Source organism: Pinus tabuliformis, chromosome 1_2 (assembly GCF_031772625.1).
Source record: "Pinus tabuliformis cultivar Carrire ecotype Pingquan chromosome 1_2, CPIR1, whole genome shotgun sequence".
NCBI classification, from domain to species: Eukaryota; Viridiplantae; Streptophyta; class Pinopsida; order Pinales; family Pinaceae; genus Pinus; species Pinus tabuliformis.
In genome coordinates, this window is record NC_142298.1 from 195,103,061 (window position 1) to 195,123,406 (window position 20,346).

The 20,346-nt window shown below is 37.8% G+C and overlaps 1 pseudogene across 1 annotated transcript in view; it reads right to left on the reverse strand.

Moving 5' to 3' along the window:
- Window positions 1-943: 943 nt before the first annotated feature.
- The window catches only part of LOC149205156 (uncharacterized), a 72,105-nt pseudogene continuing 52,702 nt past the window's right edge, over window positions 944-20,346 (reverse strand). The window contains exons 3-4 of the transcript XR_016251832.1: window positions 1,800-1,861; window positions 944-1,470 (exon numbers count right to left, since the gene is read on the reverse strand). The product of XR_016251832.1 is annotated as an uncharacterized LOC149205156 (transcript). The remainder of the gene's footprint in view (window positions 1,471-1,799; window positions 1,862-20,346) is intronic.

The following is a 20,346-nucleotide window of genomic DNA, read 5'->3' on the forward strand; positions in this document are numbered from 1 at the left end:
TATCAAATATGTTGTGATGAACTATCTAATGGAATATCCACCACAGTTTGCAGATCATATTGGTATCAGAGTAGGTTTCTTTGGTTATATTGTGGAGATTTGCAAGGAATATAGATTCGCTAAGCCAAAATTCATAAAACTCCAATCATGGGTGACAAATTTGTGAATGACCCTCATGATCCTACATAGGAGGGGTTTTTGTGGTTGGAAGCACAAGTTGCAAATATAAACTGTAACATGAGTCTCCTCATGGTAGACCTAAACAATAAGCTCAAGATATTCATATAAGATGAGGGCTCTAATGCAGTGGTCTAATTGTTGAGTATGTGTCATATTCTTTCCACGACCAGCTGCACAAGTGGGGGTGTTACAAGGGGGGCGGCAGGCCCCTGCACGGGGTTCAGCAGTGTGTTTTCCCAACAGTACTTATTTGATAGTCATTTGAAATTGTACATATAATGAGGTTTACATGGGTTGGGGATAATGAATTAGCATGTTATGCATGGTTGGACATATTATGAGGTCAAGAATTTGTATCATACATATATAACATATTTGTGTAGAGCTAAATGCTGATAATTTTTCAAGTGGTTATTTTGTTATACCATCCCAGTTTAAATTTGCCTAGAACTAAAGTCTGCCAATTCCATCATGGTTGGATTGAAAAACACTTTCTATTTTTACACTTGAATACTGATGCAGACACAAAGGATGATAAAAGTTCATTGATGCATAGATAAAATGGAGAGAATAAGTATCTTATCATTTATAGTTACTATTAGGGAGTCGGTACTGTGCCTTTATTAGGCCTTTCCATGATCAACAAAGGAACGATGCAATCAGCACTCGTGATGCTAATAGCTGGGTATTTATGCATGAAAGTGTGAGCCTGTGGTGTTGCTCATCAATCATTATCATCATATTCTGCAAAAAAAGTATCATGTAGACATGTAAACGTATACAGATTTATTTTGGATTTGCTAACTGCAAGTATAAATTACACTGGAATTTCTGTAACTATGGTTGAATGCTAGGCAAACATTACTAATTCCAGAAACGAACCCAATCATTAGACAAAACAGAATTTCACATGTGCTCCTTACCTACACAGTTCTCCGTTATAATAGGTGTAATTTTGGATCCTACATAAAGGAAAAAGAATTAAAATGCTACTTTATTTCTTCTCTGTGAGTGTTTTTGGCAAATTCCTATAATTTTTATCCAATATAAATGGACAGGACGTGCAATCTGTGACTTGTCTGTAAACTAATGAGTCCCATTGCCCCTAGCAAGAGGTTCATGCGCGAGTGGATCATCGTCATCATCTGAAAATCCTTGCACTTGTACATGACTTAGTTGCTGGAACTTCATGGGCCTTGCTCCTCCCTTCTTGAACAACTTTTTCCCCAAAGAAACAGCAATGCCTATAGCTCCCACTGCAATTACTACAGAGACAAATGGAACAAGCCACTGTAGGCACAAGAAGGATATCACTGTTACTATTCTCTGTTTTCATAGTTACAAGAAAACTTAGAAGTAAAATCCTTTTTCCTTTATTAAAAGGCCATTTGTAAACTCAACCTATTTTGTATAGAAATCTCATACTAAACAAATAGGAATAGCTAGAAAAAAAATTCTGCCACTTTCAGATACAGACTACAGTAACAGAAGGAGTCATAAGAAATATGATAAATATTGTGGGTTCCACGGCATGACGAAAATGTACATTTAACAGAACACAGCAAAAGTAATTAGACATATTTAGAAAGCAACTTTAGAGGAACAACTAGTATATGTACCTCATTTCCTCCATCTGTGTATTCCATTGCCTCGGTGCTTGGTGCTGTGTTATTAAGGACATCTGCTAAATATAAGGATGATAAGATGTGAGAAACAGCCAAAAAATGTCCAGTACAAGAATCTAAGAGAGCATTGGTCATGGATGATTGCGAGTCTACAATGTGCATAGTGTCAACTCAATTTCAATTATAACCATTAAACATGCAACGCTATGGTAAATATAATCATCTGCATCCACCATATATCTAAATAAGCTTTGTTTCTCTTGTAGGAAGCTTCCTGTGTAAAGTTCAAAGGAATAAAAAAAATAACAAACTCAGACATGTTAAATTGAACAAAAGTAAATGTATATAATGCAGCACAAAATGTAGAGAAAATGAGGCATGTCAAGGGCAGAAAGAGATCAATCATTGTCCCCAGATGATACAAGGGCTTTCAAGTAGAAAACTATCAAATGGTTATCCATCAATAAAAAGTAGATAAAGAATCTCTGGTTTATATTTTTCCAAGTGCATTTCAACTAATGTACAGTAAAATAACTCTATAGCAGCCCAAAGGTTACAAGATAATGTTAAAAGCACGAGAAAATCAAGATCATGGTGTCCCCTCTATCCCAATGTAGGGAAAACTATTCCACAAAGTACATAATCAATTAGGAGCACAGGGCATAGGCCTGTAGGTGGACTGGCAAAGCCACCCTCCTCCGGTCCTTTGGAGCTCAAGGTCTTCTCTATTTAGGTTCAAGTCCAAGTTCTGGAAAATGGGTTCAGATGTGCTGGTTGGTGTTATTTCATCAAGGTGGCCAGGTTCCATTGCCACCGCAGGACCCTGGATCCACTGAAAGGTATGGCCACCCAAGTGGCAGCTGGCAGGTCGTTGATGACTTCCCAGAGGACTTAGGCCAAATAAATTGTGAAGGTTAAAACTCTGTCTAAATAAAAAATAAAAAAAATTGATTAGGAAAGCCATCATTACTGGGGCTGACACAGTAATGTAAGGCACGAAGTTTAACAAGAAGCCCGTAGTTGCCACACTATATGAGGTATTTGCATGGCTTAAGAAAATGATTTGTTGGGATACTTACTTCAAATTTCAAACAAACGTTGTGCTAACGACCTGACAAAATGGTAACGTCTACAAGGGAAGAAACCGGCTAATGTCCTGAAGCACTGAATTGACTTCTGTTAGACCATGAAAATAAAGGCTTCAACAGAATGAAACATTCTTATGGGCATTACTTTAGGAATGACAGCTCATCTATTGTCAGACGTACTTATTCATATGGAAATATGGAGAACAATGTTTACCAGTTATAGGGTTATATTTCTGGTTGATATGGAAGGCATGGAAAGCAGTTGTGAGAAGAGCCAAGGACATGACTAAAAGTTCCTAATTAGTTTTCTTAGGCCTTTGGTGTAAGTAGGAATATGATTTACCTTAAGCAAAGAAAACATGTTTAGTTATCTTTTACAGGAAAATAGCTGTTTCCTTTCTAGACTTCTATAGGCTACAACTCTTTTTTTGTCTACTTAGCAATGACTGATTATGTAAAGCTGGCCCCAATTCATTAATAAAGCGATATGCTATGAATATCTATTTCTTTGAAGCTCATCCTTTATTCTTTTTTTTAAATGCACAGACTATACAGATCATTGGAATGTTTAGAAGCTTTTATTACTAAAGTTTTAAAGCCTTCTCTAAAACTCAAGCTAACCATCTGCAACACAGATTAGCAGATAAGCACTTCACCATAGAACAGAAATATTTCAAATTGTAAACAGTAGTAGTGTTTGCCTAAACCAGCCTAGATCCATCTTAAGCCCAGATCTATCAAACACAGGGAGGGATCAAATCCCTTGAGGTGTAAATTTTTTGATCAATTAAAATAGATCTAGTATGGTTAGAGTAAGTAGAGCTGTGAACTCAAGAATCCAGAACTTATAGAGACGTAGATATAGAGATAAAAAAATTATTATTGTAAAAATAGTATCACTTTTCATATAATAGTATTTCCATATGAGTAAATCCATATCTCTCTCTTTTTATATCTCTGTAACAGCTTTTATATGTAAATCTCATATCGTTCTTTCATTTATATATAGATATTTTTATTTCTGTTTGTATCTATATTTGAACAGCATATAGTATTATTACTCATATTTCTGACAAGTATTATAATTTTGTTTCCAATCCTAACATATGATGGCATGAATGTTACCCACATGAGAACATCTTTACCATATTGGTTCTAGAAGCACCTTTCAATGCAATTAAATACATTTTTAAAGCCTAAATGTATATGCCAAATATTTTCTTCTATGTTTGCATTAACAGGCTGCCATGAAGATTGTATCCGAAACAGTGACTTTATATCTTTCAATTTATGTGCAAGAACAGTCATCAATACTTGGATAAGGCAGAAATTATGCACCCCTAGATATCCTACCCAGGACATTGAAGTGAGGTTCCCTACTAATCCAAAATGGATCACTATATAATTTTTCATCTAATTCGGTATTATTTGAGTGGAAAACTGGAGCTATTGGTTTCTAGGGCACGTCTGAAGGGAAGATCTTGTTTTGGTGATTTGGGGACCTAAAACTTCTGAAGCCCATTTTGGGTATTTAATGGTTGTTTTTGGGGTCAAAATTTTGTCAATGTAGTTCTCAACCTCTCAACATTGTTCTATGTGTCAAGAGCTTTCCAATGGTGCCACGATCATTTCAACTAGAGTTTGTCTGCAGAAGTTATGCCTTCCACAAGTTGACCCATGTTGTTGACCACCATGGTACCAGTGGGATGTTACATTACTCACACATGTGGAACTGGTCACATGTGGACTTTCAAGAAGAATCTAAAGGACCCAAAACCATAACTCTAATTATAGATGATTATCAAGGCATGTTAAATACCAAGTTGCTAGTGAAGGAAGGGTTCTATTCTTGAAGTATTAATTAGTGTTCCATAGTTGAGCAAAGCAAAGGAGTGGAATGTCGGAATTGAGTAGAGGAAGTACAAGACCTTGTAACAACCATACAAGTGACTGTGTTAATCGAAACTCCATAGTGAGTTCACCTTTTTCTGCATCGCAAGACATAGTCCTCACCTTCTGGCCAAGTTTTCCCGTATCGGGTTTCCCTAGGTACATCTTGTATTCATTGTGTGGACAGTGTGGTATTTGTTTTAGGTTTTTTTATCTTGGTATCCAATTTCAACGTATTTCTGTGTTTTGAGTGCTAAGCTAGTAATACCAAATCTTAAACTTAAGTAAAACATTACATAATAAAAAAATTACAAAAAGTTGTAACATGTATTTTGATGAACTATTCCAGTGGAATATCCATGGCTGTTTATAGATCAGATTGGTATTAGAGCAATGTTTTTTGGAGTTTTTGTGAGAAATTGCAAGATCCAAAAATTGGCGTAAAGAAAGAAATTTCAAAACCCTAGCCATGGCAAAGGAGTACAATAACAATCCAAGGGTTGACTTGAATGAGAGGTATTCAAAGCTAAAAGCACAAGTCTCTGACATCTCTCACAACACAATGATCCTCATGACAACTCTACAAATAAAGTATAGACCTTTTGAGGAATTTCATAACTCTAGCTCTTAAGCTGATTCAAACAAGAAATCTAGAGACTAGGAAGAACCTGAAAAGGAGCCAGAGAAAGAGAAACAAAGCTCTAGCAACATCTCTTCCCAATCTCTTTTCAAAATGAAAGCAAAAGTAGACATCATACCCTATCAAGATGAGATTGATGTTGTTAAGTTTAATACATGGTTGTGATAATTATAAGTATATTTTAGAGTCCATAACACAGGAGAAGGGAAAATGATATCCTTTTCCCAACAAAAGTTAGAAGCGTTAGAAAATCAGAAAGGCAGAAAGATTTTCTTGTATTGATAATTACTTGTGTTATTCTTGAATTCTTATTATCTTTCTTTATGTTCTTCTTTTATCTTCTTTTCATCAATCAATCATCAAATCAAAAACATGAAGCTCAATGACACCAGATGTAGGCACTCAGCCAAGGCTAAAACCCCTCTCTGGGGGAAAACCAGTCAAACTCTTCCACTAATCAAATTGAGATAGACCAAGACCTTAGACCTAACCAAAAGACCTTCCTCCTCCACCAAGTCAGCCTTCCAACACGATTCAATAAAATTCAGTAGTCTCTTCTAGTCCAACAGCTACAGGCCAGCAACAATCCAAAATTTCGGCCCAGCTACTCCAAAATTTCGACCTAGAAACTCTAGATTTTCGGCCCAGCTACAGTTATACAATTTCGGCCCTTCTAGCAACCCAGCAACTTCGCACATGTGAGAAAGAGAGAGAAAATTCAGCTTCTTGTGCTTGACAAAGACTTCCTTCTCCTTCTCTACGGTTTCCTTCCTCTTCCTTGATTTTCGCACCCTTTTCTGCCTCTAGTGACTACAAATTGAACTTCTTGTGAATGTTCTACAAATGAGGTCAAGTTGTTGCCTTTATATAGTAGATTCTACCCCTCAATTAGGCTGACTTGTCCAAGTTGAAGCCGACTTGGTGGAGGAGACCTAAAAGACCTATTTTACATAAAACTAAATTTCTTGATTGATTGATAAAGCCCAAGAAGGGTATATTACATTATGACATGGACACTTGACATAAATCGAAGAAGCCTACAATGGAGGCTTTGACCTAAAATCCATTGACCCAAGCATTAAACTCATGTTTTAATAAGTGAATTTCTTTTATAATAAAATTGTTTTTTCTTTCTTTTGACAAATACATTACATTATGACTTAAATACAATTATGAAGATTGACACTAGTTACATTCTTCAACACTCCCTCCTAGCTAGGGAGGTATTCATAATTACATACATACAGAGGTACATGGAAGATTTCAAAGTGATCTATAAAGAGTTCACAGCACACGCAGTGATACAGATTAGATACCTGACTAGGGTACTCTAATCGGGTGGGACTAAGGTGTACTCAAGCTTTAGCCACTTTAGGTACCATCAGGTTTTTAAGCTCTAACACCAACCCAGGGATCTAGGTGTGTATCCAAGGTCAGAGCTCCATGACCAACGCCACCCTCCTTACCTCGGGATCTAGACATCAACACATAGGCTAGCCAAATGTTTTCCCAAGCATCTTATAGCCACAAGATGCTTCATCTCTCCTTTTCAACTAAATCAAATATATATCCACCACTCCAAGCATGCTTCAAACGTTCAATCTTTTTACTAAGAGATCCTGCACAATCACAACCCCAATCAGTAATAAGATTTTAAAGATATATTCAAGTAAACACAAACCTTCAGGGTCCTCAATCATTCTGATGCTAATTATATCATCATCAAGTTATCCAAGTACAATTTGTCGGAAGCTTTCTTCTTCTTTTACTTCTTCAGTAGCAGCAAATACAACTTCAATACTTTTCAATTCTTTTGTTCGCAAATCCATCTACAGTACTTTCATTCTTTCTTTCTTCAAGGTATTTACTATGACTGTCATATTAAGTCCTCCCTCTCAACCGGAGAGATATACATTTTCTTCTATCCAAGCTCCCTCTCAACTTAGAGAGATCAACAACTACTTTCCTTTTTAATATCGGACAAAACTTCATCTTTTCAAGGCTTCATTTATTTTTCATGGCATCAAGGTCAACTTTGATCATCATCATTCGTATAGCTTCCTTCATCATGCTCATCATTATGAAGATCTTCAACATCTTGAAGATTATGTACCTACAAAACTTTAATAGCAAGTATAACCAAATACAAACATACAGAACCATGAAGTTAACTATATCAAAATCATGTCATTACAATGGAAGCATCAAAATATTAGACATCAAATACCTAAGCCTAGTTAGGTTCATAATCAGCAAGAGACACATCTTTTTACATACTAGACTTCAACTTCTTGCTAGGGTTTTGTCATAAAACCTAGACTCCATCTTCGAGACATAAAGCCTTAGATATCATCAATTCAATCAAATAACAATCCAATCATAGTACTATATGTTGTCACTCACTGCAACATGTGTTCTCAGTTGCCCAAAGTGCAAAAGCACAGTGAGGTATGAAGCCACGTTCCAAGGTGCAGAAGCTCTCAAAGCTAAATCGGACCCCCTCCATTGCATAGTGCTTAGAATAAACTTTCCAACGATATGTGGAATTCCAAAAATGGACTCCTGGATCAAAAGTTAGAGCAGATTGAAGCTACCCTTTGAAAGCCAAAAAACAAAGAGAAAAAGACCAAGGGTAAGGCTCATTGCAAATCGCAATCGGAGTTTTTCGAAGCAGCAAGTAGGAGAGGGCAGAGCAAGCTTGCGATCAGCGATCACCGATATCGGCGACCACAAATGTCAGAGCTCTGGGGCGAATCGGCGATCGGAGGTCTTGGCAACGACATGGCGTATCGGCGATCGCAGCAGCGCAAGACATGTCGGCAATCGGCAATCGGCGATCTTAAAGTGATCACTATGAAGAAATTACAGGAAAACAATGTCGATGGTGTTAAAGCGCCAGGATGGCTGAAAATAATTCAACAAAGGATTTCAGCGAAAAACTAGGTATCGGCGGGCCTTTTTCTCTCTCTTTCAAGGGGCCACATGGCTGAATACTATTGGATCCGATAAAGACACGATGGCGCTGATGTTAGCATGATGTGGCAGTACGGAGGACACGTGGCACATAGATCTGGCATTTTCAAGGGTCCAAAAAGGGCATATCTAGGTGACAGGTGTCACCACTCGGGAAGTGCCACGTGGCATTGATGGCGTCACATCGGCAATCGCAAGTCGGAGGTTGAGGCTTATTAGCACTTTGTAACGCAATGCACACAAGGGAAAGTGCGATAAAGGGGCTCCGATGAGGGGGTTGGTCCGCAGGCGCAAAGGCATAAAAACCAAAGGCAGAGCTGGAGGCCAAGCGCTAAAGGACTATCGCAATCAAAGATCACAAACATGTTGCGGCTCCAATATAAAAACCCCGATTGCGAATCTGCCGATAAAGGGGCTCCGATAAGGGGGGTTAGCCGCGGTCACATAAGATGCCGAAGATCCAAGGGCTTAGCATAAAGGCGATCAGTGATCGCAAGTTTTAGGAAGGTGTGCCAAAGGACATTGATAGGAAATCGCTAATCTGCCAACCTCGGATATTTGACCAAGCACCAGGTCACAGCCCCCCGATCATATGAGAAGAAAGGCAGAAAGAGGCTAAACCAAAGGGGGGCCAAAGGATATCAAGACCCGTTGTTCTGTAATGCCTCTTAGCGTAAAAGTCCTGATACAGCGACGCCCCGATAGTATGGTACAAGGCTTTGAAGGCGGATGGGTCGGCAGCTGAGACATTGAATGAAAGCATGGTGCAGCAGTAAATCAATATAGGTACTCACAAAGACTTAATGCCTCAGCATGGAGCTCCACTCGGTCATAAATACGAAGGATTGCCCAGACAAACTTTGTTGTTGCTCCGTGACAAGCAAACACAGTCAATTGCTACCAACTACAAAGAGTGGAGAAGTCGGGCAGTTAAGGTGAAAGCAACGGGAACTAGCCAAGTTGCAAGGAAGGCACATCAACACAGAGACGTGACCTGATCAAGGGCCTTCACAGGAGCAGCAGAAGGACATTTTCCTCCATCATTATTCAGTTTCCCTTGTTTCTTTTATTATTCTATAATTTCTGTTTATTTTGAAGAAAGGGATCAAATCCTTAAAAATCATTTTGGGCAGCAGAGCTATCGCAGGCCTAGACAGTTAGTCAATCCGACCGCTGGCCCTGGCCTGAGATATTTTGTAAATGTTGATTCAAAGCCCCCCTTCTCTGTATAAATAAGGGGGAGAAACACTTGATACAGGTTCCGGAATTCTGCCCCTGAGTGGTCCAAATTCTTTGGTTCCATTTTGGTTCTAAATGCTTGTTCATGAGAGACTTGAGTTATAGATTGTTGAATGTAAATGGACTAGTGAATGGGACTCATTTTGCAGATTAATGAAGCTCTTTGGTGATTCCAATCATGGCAATGCGCAATATGTTTCCCCTCTATAAATCTCATTTCATATATGTTTTCCTTTCTCTGAAATTGTGTAATGAAGTTGTCGGTCTCATCCTCTCATGGTTATATGTATGCTGCTAAATAGGTGAACAGTACCTATGTATATTACAAATTTACTTGTGTTATTCAATAGCCTACAGTACCTGTAGTAATTACAGATTTACTTGTGTTATTGGATTAACTTGCAGTACCTGTATGAGCACAGATTTACTTATATTGTTTGGTGATAAATGTACCCATGAGGAATAGATCTTGGGACCTTAATTCGTGCTCCACAATTCCTGTCATTCCATCTTTTCTGCATTCCATCCTTCTGCCGGAACATAGCCGCTTAGGATTTTGTCTTGTCTACAGCCCTATGCATCTATTCCCTTCCTTGATCTCCTCCTCTTCACCTTTACTACAACTTCAATATTAAGCTGCCTGTTGTTGTGTGTCAGCCACCAGAACAAGACATTTCTCTTTGAGGTTGCCCAAATTTACCCCCTACACATTTGGATCCATGTATTGGCGTGAGTTTACCTTACTGAAGGCCTATTGAACCAAGCCCCCCTTTTTATCTTTTTAACTACGTGACAATTGGAGTGCAACAAAAACCCCACTGATAATCTTCCATGTAATCCTCTATCTAAGATGTCCTTGGCACTGGTCTACAATCAACCCAGACGCTGTCTCTAAGATTCTTTCTATATCTCCTGAAGCATTGTTGCTCCAAGTGCTAAAAAAGGAGACAACACTATACATCTAAGGTTTAAATAATATGCTTTTAGAATTACATGTTATATTCTACCAGGGTTCGTTGCAAACCCTAGATTTTATCATCAAAGCTAAATCATATCAATAATCGAAAACAATATCATCATGTCCTAGAATATCAATCTCTACTAAGGTTTTGTTACAAACCCTAGATTTCACAAACTAAAACATGAGTATCAACAATTAAGTTAGCATACTTGCATATACATATCTAGGATTTCATTATGATGCACCAGCGTCTCATATCAATATCTATTAGGTAAACCCAATATACAAACATCAATATATCAAAGTTAGATATACAACAATTTTGACCAAGGCTAGGGTTTCTATTAGACGAATATACACCTAGGGTTTCATTCCTAGGATCTTACTTTAGTTATTTACAAGGGTTTTGTTCATAAACACTAATTCACCAAACCCTAAATATCTAGGGTTTCATTATATAACTTTGACAAACCCCAAAGGGCTAGGTTTTTTATCACGACATTACCAAAACCCTAAACTTCAAAAGAATAGGATTTCATTATATGTTCTAGAATTTATCAACAAACCCTAAGAAGACTAGGGTTTCATAATCAACATTGACATACCCTTAGCAATAATAGGCTAAGGTTTTACAGTGAACCCTAAAGGTTAGGGTTTCACAAAAATGATCAAACAACAAGAGATAGTATAAAGAGGGTAGATTCAATATAATGATTAATCACCTTAACAACCATCTTTATGATTCAAAATCCTAGACATAACAATGTCACTAATGTAAAGAAAATTTCAAAAGAGAATGATCATACCTATTGCAAGAAGAGAACCTTGTACCAAAATTTGTAGTTTAAGATATACCTTAAGTTGTTCTTTAACAAACTTTGTATGACTTCAGTTCTTGAAGGGGTTCCTTTGCAACAGAACTTCTTTCATGATTCAAGTCTTTCCTTTGAAGTCTCATCCATAGCGTTTATGTATTCTGCAAACTTTCCTACCAAGGAAAATTATAAAGAAAAGGTTATTAGTATACAATACAAACAAATATCGATATGAGGAGGAAACCAAACATAAAAGAGGAAACAAGAAACAAGATACTTATCTTTTAGTAAAATGGTGGAGGCTCCCTCTTGAACCAATCTTTCAGAGGGATGCCTACAACTTATTAAAATAATTCAAAAAGTTCTAAAAGATATATTACACCTACAAACTCTAGAAATCAAAACATATTAGAAAACTTTAAAATAGTAGACCAAGAACGATATGTAAGAGAGGAATTAATAGTATACATCTTTGACTTCCGATTCTTCAATTTTGTTCTTCTTAGGTGGAGCTTCATCGGTAACATTTGTGTGTTCTCTATCTCTCTTTTTATTCCTTGGATTCTTAAAACATTGACTTTTGTAATGTACCATTTTGTGACAATTGTAGCACTCAATCTTTGATAGATCAACCTTCTTCTTTGGTCCTTTGAACTTCTTAAATGTTCCCTTCTTCTTGTGATGAGCAGAATAGGCATTTGAAGTGTTGTCTTCTTCATCCTCCTTGTTGTTTACAAAGGAGATGCGGGCTTCTTCTTGACTGCATGTATTCCACATTTGTTCAAAGGTTGGTGTATCCTTCCAACTGCTGATTCTTGATGCAAAAGCACTCTGAGATTTCGATAAACCTAGAACAGCAGTAATCACGAGTTTTTTTTTTTATACAACTTCATCTATTGCTTGGAGTTCATCTCTTATTCTAGATATCCTTACAAAATATGATGACACAATATCATCTTTTGTCATCTTTATTGTCCTTAGTTCATTCTTGAGGCTAGCTATCTGACCAATGTTCTTGATGGTAAATAACTTGGAGAGGGCTTCATACATTTCTTGAGCAGAGTCTATGTTGGATATGTATGGGATTAGATTGTCCTTTACTCCATCTACTATCAGATTCATGGCCAAGATTTTGGTTTCTCTGAACTTTTCCTTTCCTGCATCATCTGTAGGTTTCTTGACTTTTCCTTGAACAAGATCCAAAACTTTGTGCTTAGCAAGAATAAGATCTATCCTCTTTTTCCATGCTCTGTAGTTGGAGGCTTCGTCTAACTTGTTTTCTACCTTCATTGTAGTTGACATAGTCTTTATAGATAGTAGGTTTCTCTTCTTATCCTTTTCCTTAATGACCTTTCTTTGATCCTCTTTCTTTAATAGGTCTTCAAGCTTCCTTTTTCTTCCTTCTTCACCTTAGCTCTGATACCATGTTAGAAAATCAGAAAGGCAGAAATATTTTCTTATATTGATTATTTCTTGTGTTATTCTTGAATCCTTATTATCTTCTTTATGTTCTTTTATCTTCTTTTCATCAATCAATCATCAAATCAAAAACATGAAGATCAACGACACCAAATGTAGGCACTCAGCGAGGGCTAAAACCCCTCTCTAGGGGAAGACCCAGTCAACCTCTTCCACTAATCAAATTGAGATAGACCAAGAGTTTAGACCTAACCAAAAGACCTTCCTCCTCCACCGATTCATCCTTTCAATATGATTCAGAAAACTTCAGTAATCTCTTCTAGTCCAGCAGCTACAGCCCAGCAACAACCCAGAATTTCGGCCCAACTATTCCAGAATTTTGACCCAGCAACTCCATAAATTCGACCCAGCTACAGTACTGCAATTTCGGCCCTTCCAACAACCTAGAAACTTCACACATGTGAGAAAGACTTCCTTTTCCTTCACTAGGGTTTCCTTCCTCTTCCTTAAATTTCGCACCCTTTTCTACCTCCAGTAACTGCAGATCGAACTTCTTGTGGATGTTCTACAAATGAGGTCGAGTTGTTGCCTTTATACAGTAGATTTTTCTCCTCAATTAGGCTAACTTGCCCAGGTTGAGACCGACTTGGTGGAGGAGGCCTAAAAGACCTATTTTACATGAAAAAAAGGATTGATAAAGCCCAAGAAGGGTCTATTACATTATGAGATGGACAAGGACACTTGAAATAAACCCTAGAAGCCTACAATGGAGGCTTTGACCTAAAAACCATTGACCCAAGCATGAAACCCATGCTTTAATAAGTCAATTTCTTTTATAATAATTTTATTTTTCTTTCTTTTGACAAATACATTACATCATGACTTACATACAATTATGAAGATCGAAACTAGTTATATTCTTCGACAAGAAGACCATGACCAAACTTGGTAGGAAATCCGCATGAAGACACTTAATCTCGAAGGTGATCCCCTAATCACCAAGTGGGAGATGTTTAAAACCCTCATTAAATCCCAGTTTCACCCTATTGGGTGTGTTACCCATCCATATGCATAAATAATCCTAGGAGATAAATTTTCTTCTAGGATGCAACTTGCCAACACAAAGTGCTTACCATGATTCACAAAAAGCTAGCTTTAGATGCCTCTCACCCCTTTTCTAGGCAATACATTAATTGGTCTAGCCTATTCATCCAATGAAGGTCAGTGATCTATCATGAGGTACTTTAACCATTTATGCATCAAGTGCTTCCATTTAATGTTTAAGGCATTCTAGTATGGATCACAAGTTAAAATTGGATTATACACTGCTATTGATTGTGTCCTTGTTCCCTTCACCTAGGTGGTTATCAAGTGTCCCTAGTCTAGTATGTGACCTTCCTTAGGGTATTCCTTTCATTGTCTAGTAGGGGCACAAACAGGAGGCTCTGATGATGGTAGCGCTCCATGTTATTCATACTTAACACACGTCATCATTCCCCAATGTCCATTATCCCATGTTTTAATTGGTTGTTGTCATTCGCTCAAACTAGTTGTCTGTTGGTCTTGTCCTATGAGAAGAAGACGTTGAAAATACCCAAGTTTGATGCAGTTATAAGAAAAGAAAAAGAATAAGCCAAATATCAAAATGCAAAAGAATGGCAAGGGATGTACATTGTAAAGCAAGCAAAATCCAATTATAGCTTGAATACTACCCCCTCTTATATAGCAACTCATCCCCAAGAGTATCCATCCATATCACGCCTCTCAAAGTAAAAGGATCTCTTAGTGAACATCCTGATATTGATGAAGCAATAAACTGCCCATCATTAAAGGGGGATCATATCATCTTTATTACGTGATAAACCAACAAAGTTTCTTAAACAAACCATATCAAAGAAAGGAAGAAAAAGGTAAATATGGGGGTTTGGAAAAACAAAACCGAGGGAAGGTAACTCAAGTAGCTAAGTGCTCCCTCTACAATGGTGCTCATGGACAATGGTTACATAACCTAGCATAAGACTATCACACCTCTCATGAAGTAAAACCCCAAGCCATAACACCTATCATTTGCACCTATCAATTGAAAGGGTCAGCCTAGGAATTTTTCCTCCCCTTAGGGTTAGAAGCACTTAATAAGGTCGTGTGATAACACTCCCATACCTAACTACGGTAACCTGTGCACAATCATAAGCTAGTAGGACATTTGAAGATGATACTTGTGAGACATAATTTGATGGCTTTGACATTAAATATGGTCCACCTTGATGCTTTTATGGTTTTTGTACCCATGAAGTTGATTTCACTTGATTCTTTGAGTATGTGTTAGATGATTCTTACAGGTGAAGCCAAGATCCCATAAGGGATGATATGATGCTTCTCTAGGGCTTTGTAGAGGATGTCCAACCATATTCCACAATGACACAAGACACTTGATGGAGGACATTGGAGCACTTTTGAGGAATGTTGTCCTTGATGAGGACTTAGCACAAATGATATGAGCCTCCTCCAACCACAATACTTTGAACAATGACCTTTGATGCTAGGGTGTTGGCTTGGAGAGTTAGTGCCCTTGTAGGACAACAAGATGCCCCTAGGCTAGCATTGTACCTTCTTGACAGACGTTGCTCTTTTGTTGATGGTGATTGATGATTATGATCAATTGGGACCCTTTGAAGGGGTGGATGCACCTTCTACCTTGATGATGTCATGCCATAGCTTGATGACATCATCCTAGCATCCCATTTGATGATGACGTGACCTTTTGGAGGATTAAATTGGGCTTAAGAGGGCTATTTTGGTGAAGAGGCACATCATTTGGATGGAGAAACATGACTCGCAGGACAAGATACATACTTTAAGCCATTCATTGCACCTTTTCATGGAGAGACATGCATTTCGGAGACGATGTCACTCTTAGAGGTTTTCAAACTCATAGATGTAGGTTAATTTAGGCTTATGTTCATGTTATTTCATTTTTTGGCCATCTTTGAGGGTTGCCTTGATGACCCATCCAACATGTGTTATGGATTTTAGCCTAATTTAAAGCAAAATCAACTTTGTTGCCCTCATATAAATAGGGGAGACAATTTCATCATTAGATGATTGTCACACTTGGAAAATAACTTCTATTCATTAGTGATATTCTCTCTCTTGTGCGTAATGGAGGACTAGTAAAGCAACTTTCTTGGGTAGATCTTGTGATGCGTTGTGATCTATTTTCATGGATGCTTAAGGTGGACCATGGATGTTGCATGGTGAAGTAAGTTAGTTTATTTGCTTTAACTTGGCATTATGTTCCATGGGATTAATGTTCTTGTGCTAAGTTAGTTTATTTAGTATTTGCTTTATTGTACCTTGTTGAACTAAAGCCTTACTCCAAGCATTTGAGGAATAGAGATAAGTTTTTTTCCTTAATCATCCAAAAAATTGAGAATCTAAATTACAAACCCCAACTAAAATTGGTTTATTTTCGTTAGTTTTGTTTGGATTTAGAATCGCTCCAAAGAAACCTTAGAATAGTTTGTATCCTCGACTCCATATGCCCTAGATTGAGAAGGCAGTACTCTATCTCACTTGTGGCACTCATCTAAAATATAAAAAACATTTTTTTTCGTGTTTTTATGGTAAATTAGGGTTAAATTATAGAAAAAAATTGTGTTTTAAGAATTTAATGAGTTGTTGATGTATGCAGTAAGGTTAGGTCTCTAAATAGAAGTTGAGGCATGAAAAACCCTAACCCTAACCCTAGACAATTATTAGGACATGTTAATACAAAGCCACTAAGAAATGAAAGGGTTCCATTCTTTTTGTATATTATCATTCCATTAGTGAGGAAAGCAAGGTAGTGAGCATTGCAGCAAAATAGTAGAAGTAGAAGACTTTGTAGTAGTCATACAGGCCACAATGTCAATGTTAACTCCATATTGAGTTCACCTTCATTTGTATTTGTATTTTCATTTTCATATATGGGAAGAAATGAGCCAAGCATATTCCTCACCTTCTCGTTGGGCTTTCCCATATTGGGTTTCCTAGGGTACATCTTCTACTCATTGTATGGATGTGAGGTATTTGTTTTAGCTTCTCTTATTTCGGCATTTTGAGCACTAAGCTAGTAATATTAAATCTTAATATGTAAAGCTTTGCATAACAAAGACTTCACAAAAACATGTGAGATATGTTGTGATGAACTATTCTAGTGGAATATCCATGGTAGTTTACAGATCACCTACTCCAAACCTGTCACTTCAATATTTGGGTAGGATTTCAATGGGTGCATAAATTTCATCGTTGGATAGTCAACCCATAATAGGATAAATACCAAATTGGTTGTATCTCTATAATTCTTTAGTGTGTCAAAAGCTCTTGATATATCAGTTATCTTTTATCAATAAAAAGGACATACAATATACATAATTTTGGTGGCAGATTTGCATTTAGCCATTGGTAGGGTTCAAACATGAATTTTGTATTGATTCTTTTAAATATGCCATTTGCATTTGTATTTAAAGCTCAAATCGATTACATTGAGGTAGAATAGGCCAATATGACCTTATGTGCATGTCAGTATAATTGAGTTGGAAATGGTTTTTGCATATAATATGCTTCTTCAAAGGATTTCTCTAGACCGTGACAACCTTTTACGAACAAGATTTCATAAAATATTCATTTTCCTAAATCGGTATAACTTTCTATCTATGACAAAGCCTTGAGGACTACTTTGTAAACACCAAAACATGGAATGCATATTGATTTAGTATCAATTAGCATAGATCTATTTTAATCACGGATCTATTAAGAGGGATTAAAATACTCTAAGTGCAATTTCTTATCATTTTGATTATATTGGATATTGTTGAGATGGCCTTTGGACAAACTATTGTAAAAGGACAGATTCTATATATATATATATATATATATATATATACCTTCTTTTTATGTTTCATGATTTTTTTCCTTTTTAAAACGCATTTCTACATCTATAGAAAAATATTTATAAGTATGGATGAAAAAAACATTTTACAAAAATTAACTTTACCCCATTTAAAAACAAAACACTAGAAAGGGTTGAGATGGAGATATGCATGATAACACAGTAATATATTAAAAAAATGCTTCACACCATTACAATAGGATTCACCTCTCTTATATAGAGCTTGTCTTTGAAAGGTGATATTTGTCCATGTTACCCACCAAAAATGGGTGACCCCTAAGATAAACTTTTCTCCTATTCATCTCTTCCACCCGACATCCAGCAACCCCTGACAACCACCTTGTAGCCGATGTGACGTGCCACTCATATCTTCGCCACCAGCGTCAGTCATATGTCTCCTCACCCATTTGTCAATAGCACATGTTGGAATGTAGACTTCTGATCAAAAGGTACTTATTCATTTTGCAATTGAGTGCTTATGCGTGTTTGTATTTGGGCATTTTGACATGGATTATGGGGTAACTTGGAAGAAAGAAAGGTCTTGGTCGTAGTCTTGTTCCCTCCCTTTAAATGGGGGGTTAATTTTCAATCCCAGTCCAGTGGAACCTCCCCTAATGGCCCATGACTTTAGGAAGGGACACTACTTGAGAAGTCGTGATAGCGTAGCCCCATCTCCCACTATTCCATACTTACCACTTTCCATCTTACATTATGAGCCCCTATTCCACCTCCCTTCATCAAGTTCAACTGACCATTGGTTCTTTGGGATTTGGCATCCACACATCCTCATACCTAGGTTGGGCCTGGAAATGCACCCTAGGAGGTTGATGCAGCTAAATGAAATGGAAAGAGCATATGATGGCCACAAGAAAAACAAAAGAAAAATCAAAATGCAAAAGATGGCCAGGACTTATAATTTTATAAATTAGCACGTGGGAAAAATCCAAGCATAAGCTCTACCTCTCTAATATGGCCATCCCCTAGTTCCTAGGCCAATGTTGCCCTATCTCATAGAAGACAAGGAACCCTTGTGTGTCCCAACCCCTGATGGGCAATGAATCGCCTCATCCTTAAAGGGGTAATAATTGTTATAAATCATAGAAAGCAAGCTCCTATTCCTTCAGCTACAAGCAACAATACAAAGAAAAATCAATAAAAGTAAAAGACATTCAGAGGGGTGGAAAAACAAAGGCCGAGGTAACTCCGACATCCACGATTACTCCCTCCTCAATCTATACACCTAGGATGAGGTACTCCATCATAAACAATCCCTTTGACCATTGTACTTGGCCATGAAGTATTTTCCCCTTCATTCCATCATTATTCACATGGAAACTATCGATTGAAGGGTCGACCAAAGACATGTCACTTCCCCTTGTGAGTTGAGAACACCTAATAGGGTCATCTATTAACCACTCCTACCTAGGGAGGTAACACCATTATGTGAATAAGCCCCAATTTTGGAAGAGAAGCCTTATATGAAGTGTTAATTCACCCACTTTCAGGCTTGGTTCACTTAGATGCAGTAATGATTAATGTACTTTATGGTGGAAGTTGTGGCAGTGGATATTGTGTGCAATTGGCAGGTGAATCCATCTATAGGTCTAGGTAATTTAACTGGGGTCCAGGTCCTCTAGAAGGACATATTGACACCCACAAGTGATCTGTTGAGAGCCATGGGACTAAGGACAGTTGTAGAGCATCATTCATAACCATGGGAACCTTCATCACTCACAGCGTTCCTACATCTGCTTTTTCATTCATGGATGATGCACCTGGACTAGCCAGCTTAGCAGTGATCACATGGTTTGGCAGTTGATCCAGGGCCTAGATGAGGTTTGTCTCATGCTTTGAGACATGGGAGGGCTAGCACCATCTTCAATGCCCTCAATGTTGGAGCATAGTCAACCTTATTCACCACTTGGAGACCCATGAGACCTAGTTTTGTGCCCCAAACCCACATTTGGGGTCTACAGGATGATTTTTAGAGAGATCTAGGGGCCAACCCCTAGATTATGATTTTAGAGCCCCTCTACACTTGTCATGGCATTTGAGGAGCTCAACGCTTGCCCTAAGCAAGCATATGCTAGCATGATGTTACCCACCATTTTGTGGGTAATATCCCTAGGAGAAATTTTTTCTCCAAGATGGTCCTCAGTCGACAGCCAGCAACCCCTTGCAGCCACCAACTAGCTCATTGTGCCATTTCTCCGCCACCTGAACTAGCCATGTGGTCCCTCGCCCATCTACCATGATCGTATGTTTGAAGGTGGGCCTCCCAAACCTAAAGGTATGCCTTGTCATTTGGTAATTGAGTATTGTAGTTTGCTTATCATGGACACTTTTGGGCATGGATTAATGGGGAGATTCGACAGAAATAATGGGCTAGGTCTGTGCTCTTGTCCCCTAGACCCCTTTTGGATATTAACCTTGGATTCTAGTCCCATGGGATCTCTTTTACTGACCATTTGGCTTTAGGGATGGTATTTCACAGGAAACCCTAATTTTGGTTGCGTGGTCTTGCTCCCTTATCCACATATATTACCCCATTTCCACTCATTACTACCCCATTCATCATTTCTCCCA